A 14,201-nucleotide genomic window follows, 5' to 3' on the forward strand; every position below is an offset into this window, starting at 1 on the left:
TAAACAGTGCAAAAACTACTTGGTGTTTATGTGTAAGGCTGAGTTGGACTCTAGTCAGACAATTATAAACAGGTTTCTCACCTACATGGGTGTCCGATGGATCATTCAAAAGTATTTGGGAGATGGATTGCGAATCAAAACACGAAAGGTAAAATTATAACATTTGCAACGTTTCTAGAAAGACACAAAGGAGTAGGCAAAGATGACTTAGACAGGACTAAAACTTATTAACCATAAAGAAATGGTTGATGGATTTTATTATTTGAAAATTGACCCATCAAATGACACTCTTATGAGAGTGAAAAGACAAGTCACAGAATGAGAGAAAGTATTTGCAATCCATATATTCATCAAAGAAGTCATAGCGAGAAGAGAGCTACAAATTAGTAAGAGAAAAAGCCTACAACTCAATAGAGAACTGGCCAGAAGACTTGAGTAGGCCCTTTGCAAAGGTTGATATCTGAATGGCCAATGACCATAAGGTGATACCACAGCATAGTTTCCAAAATGGCTAAAATAAAACAGGCAAACAATACTAAGTGTTGACGAGGAAGTGGAGCAATGGGAATTCTCATACTGTGCAAGTGGGAATGTCAAATGATTAAACTTTGGAAAATTCTTTGCAGTATCTACTAAGGTTGCACCTATGCCTGTCCCATGATCTGGCTATTTATTCTTAGGTATATTCCCAGAAGAAATGTGTACATCTGTGCATCAAGAAACATGTGAAAATGTTCAAGGCAGCATTGTTTATAATAACTTCAAGCTAGAAACAACCCATGTGTCCATCAAGAACTATAAGCAGCAACATGAAGAATCCACAAACATGAAAATGAGTGAAAGAAGCCAGATGCAAAAAAGGGCACACAGCATGATTCCATTTATGAGAGGTTTAAAAACAAGCAAAACAAATTGCAGTGCCTAAAAGAGCAGCAGATGTACACAATTGTGCTGATTTTTCTCTCATTTAAAACCGTTCCACAAGTAGTTAGTCCAGGGCTCGTGTCATGTTTACATGGTCACTGGGGCATCATGTTCCTTCACGATTTCTGCTTCACCAGGCTTAGCCTTTGCTTCCATCCTCTAGTTTGCCTCATGGCTCAAGATGGCTGCTAGAGCTCCAGCTGTCTCTTATGCATTCCTGGCTGTAGAATGGAGGAAGGAGGAAAGGGCAACAGGATGCTTTACTGGCTATTCTTGTTTAAAGGGGCATCCTTGATCATACTTAATGAGAACCTAGAGTAATTTTCAGGAGATCACAGAGAGGGTGCAAGAGCAACAAGGCCTCGCAAATACAGAAAAGTAGCCTTCCAGGCGATTATAATAGATATGGGCAGGCATTTTGCAAAGACTATTGCAGGAAAATGGAGCTTATTTAGAAATCGACAGTTGAGTACTCTGTGATTTTAAAATGAGCACAAGGAGACACTGTTGATGCCCAGAATCCTCTACAATTAGCAGCAAGAGCTCTGGAAAACCCAGGGAGGGGGTAGAGGGAAGAAGGTTAGGTTCAGTTGAATCTGGATGCTGGAAGAGAAAGAGGATCCAGCCAGATTCAAACAGACAGCATCCTCAGATGCACCTGCTCAGGGGGCTCCCCACTCCTTAGCAATGAGGGTCTGGTGTGAATGCTGGTTCACTGCCACGTGACAAGCACACCTGTGTCCCAGCCATCCTGCCCAGGCTCCAGGTAAACGTCTTCCTAGAGGGCTGACAGTCAGGCTGCTGGGCCCTTTCCCAGGACACTCCGGACTCTCCTCAGGGCAGTAGCCTCGTTACAGAATTCTATCGGTAAATTTAATCAATGCAAAACCATATCCATGGTTTTGTGGTGGGATGTAAAGATGACAGCCTTCCTCCTGTGGGGTTGAGACATTCTGGAGCTTCATGAAAATTCACCATCTGGCTTCTTCCTGGCTGAGCACGGGGACAACCTTCCCATCCAGATGTCCCCATGAGGCAGCACGTTGCCACAGGTACTTGGGTTGGATCTAGCCCCGCTACTGAGCTTCCTGGGCGAGCCTGGGCAAGTCAGCCAGCACCGTGGGCCTCAGATCCCCCTTTTAAAAGGTGAAGAGGAGAGTACCTGCATCACAGAGCTGTCACAAGGATCAGAGGTATATGTGACAGGAGGGACTGCATGCAGCACTGGACATTAAATGGCGCTGTCATGGTGTGGCAGCACACTTCTGAGGCTTCTGGAGTTGTCGTGTGTTGTTAATAATTTATTGAGCTCTCATTCACATACCATACAATTCACCACCTTAAAGTGTACAATTCAGTGACCTTTACTGTATTCAGAGCTGCGCAACCATCATCAGAATCAACTCTAGAACATTTTCATGACCCTGGGCAGAAACCCTGCACTTCACAGCCACCAGCCCCAGCCCCTCCATCCCCCAACCCCAGCCCCCCAAGTTCATCTGTTCGGTGAGTATCTTCTGAATATCTGAATGCCAGCAGTGTTCTTGGTGCTGGTGGGAAGCTCTGTCCCTGCACATGCAGGGCATGGGCAGGAGTACAAAGAGGGGACCACATATCACAGGCCTCAACAGTTCAGAGTTCAAATCGAGCTAACAGCTGTTAAGTAAAATAGGTCTTAAGGGCTCCCTTATCAAATGTGCCTTTCCAACCACCCGGAAAGCCAGGTTCAAATTCCAAGTTGTTAGACGTCTTGAATCTCTGGTTGGAACGTGGCCCCGTGGGGAGGGTCATCTCGGCCAATGACAGCCCACTTCTCTTCTCATGCTGGTTGTGTCACGTGCTGTGAGGGACCCTTGCATGGTGTGTGATACCCAGGCTCTGTTTTTACCTGCTGTGAACACCCATCCTTGGCCAGGGGGCAGAACAAACCTGGGACACATCCGATCCTGCAGTCCCTGGAAATAGGCTTGAGCCTTTGGGGGTCTAGGATGAGCTCCTCCAAAACCCTGGGTCCATTTAGATTTGGGGATGACTTGGGGTTATTTGCCCATTCAGCCTCTGCCCTCCACTAACCCTGGAGGTGAAGGGCTGGGGCAGGTCAGGGACACACGTAATGCAGGGAACCTGCCCCAGAACAGGGTCAGCTGCAATTGTGCAGCTCCTGGCCCAGTCGCCTTCCTTTGTGACATGCCTCCTGCAGCCTCCGCTCTCCTGCACACCTCCTTTCCTTCCTGTCCCGTGAGGCCCTCACGGCCGTCCTTCCGTGACTGCATCATGACCCTGAATTCTGCTCTTGGACCCCAGGGAGTTGCAGGCCTTTTGTAGAATACGCCAGACAGAGCCACTTCCAGATCAAGTGTTGAAATTCAAATTAGCTACAGCTCAGAGGAACATGGGGGAGTGGGAAGACCCCAGCCCCTATGGAGGCAGAGAGACCTGGGTTTGGGGAGGTCACTTGTACCTCATACCTGGGCAACCTAGCACGGGCTCTTCATTTCTGAGAACTCTTTTCCCTACATGTTCTTCCTCCATAGGCTTGTAGAGGGGATTAAAACAGCGTGACCCCTGTAACCTCTTAGCCCAAAAGCCCAAAGCTGCTTCTCCCTACATCCTTCTCTTTAGTTTTAGTTTTTAGATTTTCCTGATTATCCCCCATTTTATGAATAATAATTATAACACTTATTCACTAGACACAGTTCTAAGTACTTTATACATGTCTACTCTTTAAATACTTACCTTGACCTTTTGCAGATAATCAAGTCAATGTGTAGGTACACTTTTGAAATTAGTAAATGCCATGGTTTGGATGTCTGTTCCCTCCAGACCCCATGTTGAAATTTGATCCCTAATATTGGAGGTGGGGTGAATGGGAGGAGTTTGGGTCATGGGGGCAGATCCTTCATGAATAGATTAATACCCTCCCTTGGAGTGAATTCTTGCTTGGCTAACTCCTTCTAGAACTGGTTGTTAAAGAGCCTGGCATCCGGCTCCCCACTCACTTCCTCTCTCACTATGTTATCTCTGCACACCAACTCCCCTTCACCTTTCGCCATGAATGGAAGCAGCCCGTGGCCCTTGCCAGATGCAGACTCCCAACTGTGAACTTCTCCAGACATCAGAATCATGAGCTGAAGAAAGCTTTTTTCTTGGTAAATACCCAGGCTCAGGTATCACTCTACAGCAATACAACATGGACTGAGACAGTCAGTGTGCCCACGCAGAATAGCATATCAACAGTTACCTGTGCACTTGATAAAAATGCACATTCTCAGGCTCCAGCCCACACCTACCGAATCAGAAACTCTGAGGTGGGCCCAGCAATCTCTGTGCCCATATGACCTTCAGGTGACTCTGATATGCACCCAAGTTTGAGAACTACAGCCTAGTTTCCCCATGTACTCAGTTACCCTATATGATGAATACAGGCTGAGTATACTTATCTGAAAGGCTTGGGACCTGAAGTGTTTCAGGCTTTGGATTTTCAGATTAGGGATGCTCAACCTGTAATTACTACTAATAATAGTAAATGCTTATTTGGCTCTTGCTATGTGCCAGGGGCTCTGCTAAGTGCTTTGATATGGAGTGTCTTCCTCATTCTCAAAGCATTCGATGAGGCTATTAAAGTCCCCATTTTACAGGCAAGAGAACAGGCGCAGAAAGGTTGGGTGACTGTTTAAGGTCACACAGCCTCAAGGGTGTGCCTCCTTTTCCACAGTGGTTGTAATGATGACAGGGAGGCATGGCAATATTTTACATAATTTTTTTCAAAATTTATTCCCAGAAAGCCTTGCAATCTCAAGGATTTTTTCTTAAAAATGGCAGTTGATCAGAAAATGTAATTGATGGGAACTGGCCCATTCTCAGGGCATCTGGATAATTCAGGTTTTCCTGTGGTCCAGGTGGCAAAGCCAGATGCCTGCAGGGCCAGGCAGGAGACATAACCCAGTGAGGTGGTGCCAGGGTGAGGACTGTGGTGAGCTGGAGAGTGTATGCCCAGTCCAAGGGGAGCAATGGCTGGCTCCACAGCTCTAGAGAGAGGGAGGTGTTGTCATGGGGGGATGTGGGTGTCTTTTACCTTATTTTATAAGAAAAAAAAAAACAAAAAACAGGAATCTGGGTGTTATGTGAACTCTCCCAAGTTTAAAAAACTCAATGTTAAACTCTCTGCATTCTGTTTTTCAGACACCATGAAGGCTGAACAAAGGATATCTGGGGGCAAAATCTGGCCCATGGGCTGCCCATTGCCACCTCTGGGCAGCCCTCCTTGATGGTGTGGAGTCCGCGGTCTGCATTGGTTAACTTAACTGTGCTTCCTCAGATCCAGTCTGGAATTAATTATTGAATTGTATGCATTTTCAATGCCATCCTCAAGCTAACAGCCAACTATGCGGGGGAATAAAAGGGAGCAGAAAATTGAGTTGGGTTCCAGAGACCCCAGACCGTCTTCACGGCAGTTGCCAGGTTCCCTGCACCCCAGGTCTGTGGATGTCCGGCGGCTCAGCGCCCGCAGCTCAGGCTCCGTGGAGCCCGGCGGCAAGGACCAGGCGTCGCGCGCGCCCTCTAGTGGAGAAAGGGGGTCACTGCCGAACGCCAGCTGCGGACAGTCGAGAGAGTTCCTCGGGCCATGGCTCCTGCCGGGATCCAGGATGCAGAGGCGGGAAAATGAACTGCCCGGCCACCACGAAGACAACCCACCCCTTGCCAGTCACGACTCAAACTATTGACAACAACAATAATTATAACAATCATATTAATAATAAGTAGAATGACAAATAGAATAATATTTAACAGTTTGTGATTTTCAGCTCACAAGGTTTCACCTACTGTGTAGATTACTCGGGGCTCTGCAGGCCAATAGGCCATGTATAGATGGACAGAAAGAGGTTTGTTATGAGAAATTGGCTCACATGATTGAGGATACTGTGAAGTCCCACGACCTGCTGTTTGCAAGTAGGGGATCAGGGAAGCCAGTGGAGTAGGTCAGTCCAAGCCCAAAGGCCGAGAACCAGAGGAGCCGATAGCCCAGCTCAAGCAGAGAGAGTGGCATTCACCCTTCCTCTGCCTTTTGTTCTCTTCAGGCCCTCAGCAGATTGCAGGATGCCCCGCCACACTAGGAAGGGCGATCTTGACTCAGTCAGTCCACGGATGCACGCTAACCCCTTCCAGAAACACCCTCACAGACACACCTAGAAATAATGTGGGGTTTTTGTTTTTTTACTTTTAATTGCATTTATTTTAATGCTGGATGTATGCCCGCCTTGCCAGCTCCTGAGCATCCCTGAGCCCAATCAAGTTGACACATAAAATTAACCATCACGCTGTGTCAGTTCAATCACTAAAAATATGCAACACTCGGCTGGGCGCGGTGACTCACGACTGTAATCCCAGCACTTTGGGAGGCTGAGGTGGGCAGATCACAAGGTCAGGAGTTTGAGACCAGCCTGGCCAACATGGTGAAATACCATCTCTAATAAAAATACAAAAAATTAGCTGGTCGTGGTGGCGAGCACCTGTAATCCCAGCTGCTCAGGAGGCTGAGGCAGGAGAATCGCTTGAACCCGAGAGGCAGAGGTTGCAGTGAACTGAGATCACGCCATTTCAGTCCAGCCTGGGAGACAGAGCAAGACTCCGTCTTGAGAAAAAACAAACAAACAAACAGACAGACAAAAAAAATGAACACTCTAGTAACGCATGAATGTATTCTCACCGAACAAGATTCAAACAGTATGAATGAACATATTCCAAATGTTTTTAAGTGTTTTTGAAAACTTTCATTTTGAAACAATTTCAAACTTAGTTGAAAAGTTGCAAGGATGGCACAAAAACCTATTAATACATACGTTTTAGCAGGATTCCTCAGTTGTTAACAATTTGCCACATTTGCTTTATAATTTTTGCTCTGTCTCTAAATACATACTTTTAAGATCTGAGCCATTTGAAATATAATTCCCCCTTATAATAGTTCCATGGGTCTTTCCTAAAAACAAGTCATTATCTTCCATAATCCAGTACAGTCGTTCAAATCAGGAAAATTAACATGGATGCAATAGTACTATCTCGTCTGCAGACCTTATTCAAATTTCACCAATAGTCTCAATAATACCATCCTTTTTAGCATTTTTTTGGCTTATTCCCACTACAAATTATCAAACTATGAAAGCACAAATGTCTTTCCTCTGCCTTGCCCAGAGGTTCCTCTTTCAATCATAGAGGAGGTGCCGATAGGGTCTGTCTTTCATTTTTCTCAATGGAAGCACATTCCCCACTTCTCAATTTGCCTTGGGAGCTCTTATTTCAATCTCTTCTCAATCCTTCGAAGCAGGACTCCTCCCTAGCCATATTCTACACAGAAGGAAACAGAAACTCAGAGTGAGGACGTCTTCTGCCCTGTGACCTCAGGTCCCCCAGCTGCTTTGCTAAGAGTTGAACAGTGCCCCCAGCCCCTACCCTTATACATTTCAGCAAATTGATATGTAAGGCCCCTTTCCAGGCCCTGGGAACATGAAGAGGAAGTTGCTGATGGCTGTGCTCAAAGACTTCCCAGGCTAGTGCAAGGGACAGGAGAGGGCGGCCCTGCTGGAAGCTCAGTGCGGAGCCCTGCGGAGGGATGTGGTTGAAGCGGTCAAGTCCTCTGGTGACCTATGGGTGTGGGGGCTGGACCAGAGGGCCTTAAGGGGTAGCCCTGCGGGTCCCAACCCCATTCTTGGTGGAAGTGTTGGCTGAGGTCTCTGGAGTTGAGTGGGGTGGCAGAACTGGGGACTTGCATGACAGGAGAGGGGGATGGGCAGGAGAGGTGTTCAGAAAAGGAGTGCAGGGAGGGTGGAAGAGCCGCTGTGTGAGTTTACCCCAGCCCCTTGAGTAGCTGTGGGCCTCCTGCCCAGTCCCCGTGCTGGGACCGAGAGAGCAAAGCATGCAGAGAAGGCTGCACACCCTGCAGCCTCGGCCAGAGCATGATAGGGGAGCTCTGGGCAGGGACAAAGCTGCAGTCCCTGTCCCTGAATGTCGGTGGGGGGTGGGGGTAGAAAGGAGAAAATGGGGCAGAGAGAAAAGAAAGCGGTGGCGTGCGCACCCCCAGGCCCTTTGCTCCACTTTCCATGCTATATGAGACACTTCCCAAAATTCACGCTCTCTGGGACCCTGAGGATGGGGGCTCTATCAGAGGAATTAATTCGGTCACAGGAGGACAGGAGTCCAGCTCCGACTCAGTCCCAGTGGAGCATCGTAGAAAACTGACAACCAGTTGGGCTCCGAGGAGCCCGCTTTGGTGTCCGATGGGTCACCAGAAAGAGTTTATTAGATTCCTGAAAATCATAAGTGAGCATCCCTGCTTTGTGGAATTTCAGTTGGTGAGTGACAATGCCAAGTATGCAATTTGTCCTTCAACTTTTCATTTATGCCACACCGCGTGCTGGGCTCTCTGCAGGTGCTGGTGAAACAGACATGAAAAGGCACAACCCCTGCCTCGGCATCTGGTGGGAAGATCAACAGGTAAACTGCAGGCCTGATACAGAATGACAGGCGCCACTCAGAGTGAGTACGGGTGGCAGAAACTCAGAGGGGTCCACCTGCCCAGCCTGGGATTGGGAAAGGCATCTGATTAGTTTCTCATGGCTGTTGTAACAGATTACCACTACCTTAGTGGCTTAAAGCAACAGAAATGTCTTCTCTTATGACACCGAAGGTCATAAGTGTGAAATCAGTTTCCCTGGCTATAGGTGTCATCTGAGCTGGTCTCTTCCGGAGGCTCCAGGGGAGAATCCGCTTCCTGGCCCTGTTCAGCTTTGGGAGGCTGCCTGCATTCCTTGCCTGCAGCCCCCTTCTCCATCTTCAAAATGCACCCCTGCAACCTCTGCTCCCAGCATCACACAGCCTTCCCTGCTGCACTCAAATGCCTGTCAGCATCCCTCATTACGGACACTTGTGATGACATTTAAGGCCCATCTGGATAATCCAGGACAATCTCGCCATCTCCACATCCTTACCCACACCTGCAAAGTGCCTTTTGTCATAGAAGGTAGCATTCCTGGGTTCTAGGGATTGGGACATGGACATCTTTGTGGTGGGCATTAGTCGGCCTGCACAGCTGCCTAGAGCAGACGGCTCTGCGGCAGCAGGCAAGAAGAGTGAGGGTGCTCCTGTGTGAGGACCTTGGTGGAGTGGCAAAGGCAGGGAGGCAGAAAGCCTGGCATAGTCAGGGAAGGACAGATGAGCAGGAAAGGCTGGCAGGGGCCAGATCTCCTAGGGTCTTGAAATCTCAGTTTAGTCCTGAAGGAAGTGGGTCTTGCCCAAAACCTAAACATCGAGTGAAGGCTGTTGTCTCAGCCAGGGCCCCAACAGGACACAGATGACACACTCAGATGGGTAACTGAAGTGTGGGTTGATAAAGACGCTGTCTGCAAAGGGGTGGACGGGGTTAGGGAAGCCAACAGGGCATGGAGCATGCCTGGGACTGACACAGCTGTGAGGTGCTACTGCCTCTTTGGGGAGCTGTGTCTACCCCTAGACCCGAAGAGAGGAGGCCAGGGAGTGGCTATCAGAACCCAGAGAGGGTAGCTGTGTGGAGAAGGCACATATGAGTCTGCAGTAAAGGGATGCAGCCTACCTGTGGTAACCTGGCAGGGAAGGAGCAGGGGTAACAGATGTCCAAGTCCATTCTTCCTGCCCTCTGAAGGCCTGCACATGCTCCCATTGGCCAAACCCCACTTGAAGCCAGAGAGCAAAAGTGATTGTCCCCATGGCATGGCTGGGCGGGCACAGCAGGGAGGAGGAAGATGGGGTGGGGACAGAGACACCCAGCGCAGGTGTCGCATGGGGAGTAGCATCACCAGATCATTGTGGAGAAAGATCACACTGGCCGTGATGTGGAGGGTGGACCCGAGTGGGACAGAGGAGGAGGTGGGGAGGTCAGGGCATTCCAAGTGATTTAAAAAGCACATCAAAAAAATGCATTGCCCTAGTTAGGGGTCCATTTACCTGAAGAGGTATCTGGGATTGTTCTGCTCCCATCTGTGTCTGGTAGAGTGGAATTCATCCCAGAGTTGCTGTTATATATCACACCAAATGTCTCCCTTGCAAAGGTGCAGCGCCAGTAGAAGGCCTCAGGCAAGCTTGGTTGCAAACAACAGAAACCACTTGTATTGAGTTTAAGCAGAAATGGGATTTATCACTGGCTACTTGGGGGCCCCAGCATCTCTTGAACGACCTGGTAACTGGGCTCTGGAATATAGCCCAAATGTGCCACCTACTGCAGAGCAGCTCCAGGAAACAACACTGCACCCTGCCCTGAGCAGGGCAACCACAAAGGGGCTTCCATTGCTGCCTCCCCACCAGGGTGGAGTCCATGGGACCTTGCTTCGTCCTGGAGTCCCTGGCTCTGAATCTGAGTCTGGTGCGGATACATCTATCTGGTGAGTTTGGTCACATGCCTGCACCCTCCTTTCTGAGAAATAGAGTTTCTAGCTCCTCTAGACAGTCAGGAACTGAGGAGGCAGGAGCTCCCCAAAGAAAAGAAGATGTTTGAAGCACTGGACAAGAAGAAAGCAGGACAAATGTTCATTACAAGTAAATAAAGGTAAATTACTTTAAAGCGCAGACCGTCAGGTACCCCAAGGAGAGATGGCATGCGTGTGAGTATCATGTGTGTGAGTATCATGCATGTGAGTGGTTCCATCCTTAGGAAGAAAAACATGGGAGGAACCTGCAGTGTGCAGCCTCTGTCCAGACCCACCTGCTGAGGGGCCCAGGCACCCCAAAGTATACCCTAAATATGATCTGGTCCAGGGAGTGTTGTGACTGAGTTTTCAGGTTAGCCTCTGTGCAACCTGACTTCCCATGGGCAGGGTGGAGTGCTGGGAGCATTGATTCAATTTTTTCCTTGAGAGCTCTTTACCCCCATCTCTCTCCAGAAAAGTACTGAGAGTCTAACTGCTCTATACTCCGGGAGGAACATGAACATGATTCCACCTCAGTTCCAAGCTTTCTGAGACCCACCCTGGGAACCAGCAAGCACGACAACTCTCCACCTTCTGCATCAGTCACTTCCAAGGAGGCCAGTGGGAACAGTTCATGCTGCTGAGTGAGATGTTGCCCAGAGGCCAAGGGCAGGGCTGCATTTTCTGATTCTTTTATATTTGTAGCAAGATACTCTTAGTGGAAGAGCCCAATATCTGGGCTTGCCTAAAAATCTCCTTAGCTAGATCATTCAATTTATGAGCTTTCCATCTTGCTGCAGTGTTGCCTAATTTCTGCCTCTCCATAACAAGAATCACCTTTCTTCCAGTCTCCAGTGCATTGTTCTCACTTTCCTATAAACCCTCACCAACATTCTCCTCTCACTACTGGCTTCTCCAGTGCCCTTTAGGCTTTCTCTGACACTTTCTTCCAAGTCCTTTCAGCTTCTGCACTCTGCTCAGTTCCAAAGACACTCCCACATTGGTAGATTTATGTTCCATCAGCACCCCACTTCTGGTATTAAACTTTATACCAGCTATCTACTGTTAGGTAACAGCCAAAACTTAGTGACTTAAAACAGACACAAACATATATTATCTTTCACAGTCTCTGTGAGTCGGGAATTCAGGAATAGCTTAGCTGGGTGTTCTGGCTCCAGGTCTCTCATGAGGTTGCAGTCTAGATATGAGCTGGGACAGTGGTCATCTGAAGGCTGGTTTGAGGCTGGAGGATCCACTTCCAAGGTGGCTGACTCAGATGGTTGGCAAGTTGGTGCTAGCTGCGGCAAAGGCCTTGTTTTCTCTCCATGTGGGCCTCTCCACAAGGCTACGTGAGCAGCCCCACATGGTAGCTGCTTCCCCAGGGCAAGTGACCCAAGAGCAAAGGTTGAAGTCACAATGCCCGTATGACTTAGCCTTGGATGTGACACACCATCACTTCTGCAGTATTCTACTGGTAACACTGACCAGCTCTGATTCAGTTTGAGAAAAGAGGACACAAGAGCATGAATAACAGGAGGTAAGGTTCATTGAGGACCTGTGGACTATCTGGGAGCTGTCTACCACCAATAGTCAGAAGAAAAAATTAGGTATAAATATATGTATGTGTGTGTATATATATGTATGTGCACACATACATAATTTTAAAAATTGTATATTTATTTTAAAAATATATATTTATTATAAAAGTAATTTTATAAATATGTATTTATTATAATATATATTTTAAAATATAGTTTTAAAATATATATTTATTACAAATAACTTTAAAAATATATATTTATTATAAAAGTAATTAATGTTATTTGTAGAAATTTTAAAAAAAATTTAGAGTAGCAAAAATAAGACAGTAAAGATTACCCCATAATAGCCCCACTCAGAGAAAAATCATTATCAACATTTTGGGGCATATCTTATCAGCCTGAACTTTAAACATCTTTACAAAAATGGAATAATACTGGACAAAATCTTTCAGCTATCAATTTTTTCATTTACTAGTACAGTCAAAAACACAGTTTTATTGCATCTTTTTTCATGGTAACATTAAATTCCTGCCAATGATTAAGATGTAATTGATTTTTCCAATGCCCTATTGCTGGACATGTAAAGGTTCTCAAATTGTTACATCATTAACAAAAGTGGAATGACCATCTTTAGAGCTAACTTGCTGTCTATATCCCTGATCTTTCCTTAGGATGGATATAGAATACCAGCATCAGCAAGTGTACACGATTTACAGCACATTTGGTATCTATTACCAAGCTGCCCTTCAGAGAGGTTGTCTCTGTTACACGTTCCACAGCTGTGACTGAGAAAGCCTCTTGTCGCATTTGACAGTCCAGGTTACTGTCTAAAAACTTGAGTTTGTAAAAGCAACACGCCACGAGATAATATTCGTCGCAAATGTAACTGACAAAAGACTAACATCCCATAATACTAGAGCACCTACAAACCAAGAAGATAAACATCCCATTGGGAAAGTGTAAAAATATGAACATAAAGTTTACAGAAGAAAAAACACAAACGGCTAATAAACACCCAAAAAGATGATATTGTTTCCTGGTAATTAGGGAAATGCAAACAAAAACTACAATGGAATATCATGATATTGTGTATCAAATTTGCAGAGCATAAAATAGATTACATTCGCAATCAGCAAGTACAACCCAACCTTCAGCCTCATTGGACTTCTTGCCATTCCCCCAAACCATATCCATGCCCCTCTCCACAGGCTGTTCCTTCTGCCTGCATGCCCTCGATGGCACCAAGGGGGATGGGCACACTAACACAACTGCTGGGAATGGGAAAGTTTCCACCTTTTGGGAATAAAATCTAACAGTATTTGTTGGAATGTAACCTGTGCATACTCCACAGCTGGGCCACTACCTGCAAGAACCCCTCTAGCTGCTGCACAAAGCTCTTCTCTGCATCCTTTTTTATACTAGTGGAACCCTGGACACAGCCTGCATAGGGATCAAAAGGGGAGTGGTTATAAATATACTATGGTCCATCTCTAGGCTAGACTGTGATGCAGTGGTTAAAGCCCAGTATTGCAGAAGAGTGATTAAGCATTCGTGCTCCAAAGCCAGATGGCCTAGGTTTAAATCCCAGCTTTGCCACTTACTTGCTGTGTGATCTTGTGCAACTCACTTAGCCTTTCTGTGTCACAGTTTCTCCAATCTGTATAATGGACGATAACACTAGCCCCTACCTCATAGGGTCATTGTGAAGATTAAATGAAATTAATATTGCATATATCACAGAGTGATCCTCCTTGAAATTTATTAGATGAAAAAAGAAATTTCTAGAAATTATCTACACACATATTCTGATGGGATTTGTGTAAAGAATTTAACCAACAAACCCAAATTACACACACATACACACAGTCACACACACACACACACACACACACTCACGTGCATGGAGGTAGATCTAGGAAGATCCATGACACACATGCGAGGCAGGTGGAATGGGGACATTAAAAGGAGGACTTCCACGTTTAATTCTGAATGGTTTGACTATTTTCTTTGTGCAATTTTAAAAAATCAAAGCAATAAATCACTGTAAAAGAAACCTGCCGGGTTTTGAGTCTTACCATTCTACCCTGGGCTCACTCTTCTCTCTCAGTGAATTTCAGGTGTCTTCGGAATCATTTAGTTTAGAAGAGGAAGAAATGTCCCTGCACCCTACCAGTTGAACACTAATGCTCCTTTGGGGATTGCGCCCTCACTGTCTCTCTAAGCATCTGTGGGTTGGGGTCTTGTCCTTGCGGGCTCCTCCCGCCTGCTCAGAGTGCGCCCTCTGGTGGTGATAACTTGCAGTACT

The 14,201-nt window shown here is 46.7% G+C and overlaps 2 long non-coding RNA genes across 2 annotated transcripts; one reads left to right on the top strand and one right to left on the bottom strand.

The window, feature by feature from the left end:
• Nucleotides 1-6,597: 6,597 nt before the first annotated feature.
• LOC129059628 (uncharacterized) lies at nucleotides 6,598-11,958 on the bottom strand. Its single transcript, XR_008525642.2, has 3 exons — nucleotides 10,915-11,958; nucleotides 9,898-10,031; nucleotides 6,598-7,266 (listed from the first exon to the last, which is right to left on the bottom strand). It is a non-coding gene; the product is annotated as an uncharacterized LOC129059628 (long non-coding RNA).
• LOC100939419 (uncharacterized) lies at nucleotides 11,788-13,949 on the top strand. Its single transcript, XR_152265.5, has 2 exons — nucleotides 11,788-11,892; nucleotides 12,568-13,949. It is a non-coding gene; the product is annotated as an uncharacterized LOC100939419 (long non-coding RNA).
• The last annotated feature ends 252 nt before the right edge of the window (nucleotides 13,950-14,201 follow it).

Source organism: Pongo abelii, chromosome 4, assembly GCF_028885655.2.
Source record: "Pongo abelii isolate AG06213 chromosome 4, NHGRI_mPonAbe1-v2.0_pri, whole genome shotgun sequence".
Lineage (NCBI taxonomy): Eukaryota > Metazoa > Chordata > Mammalia > Primates > Hominidae > Pongo > Pongo abelii.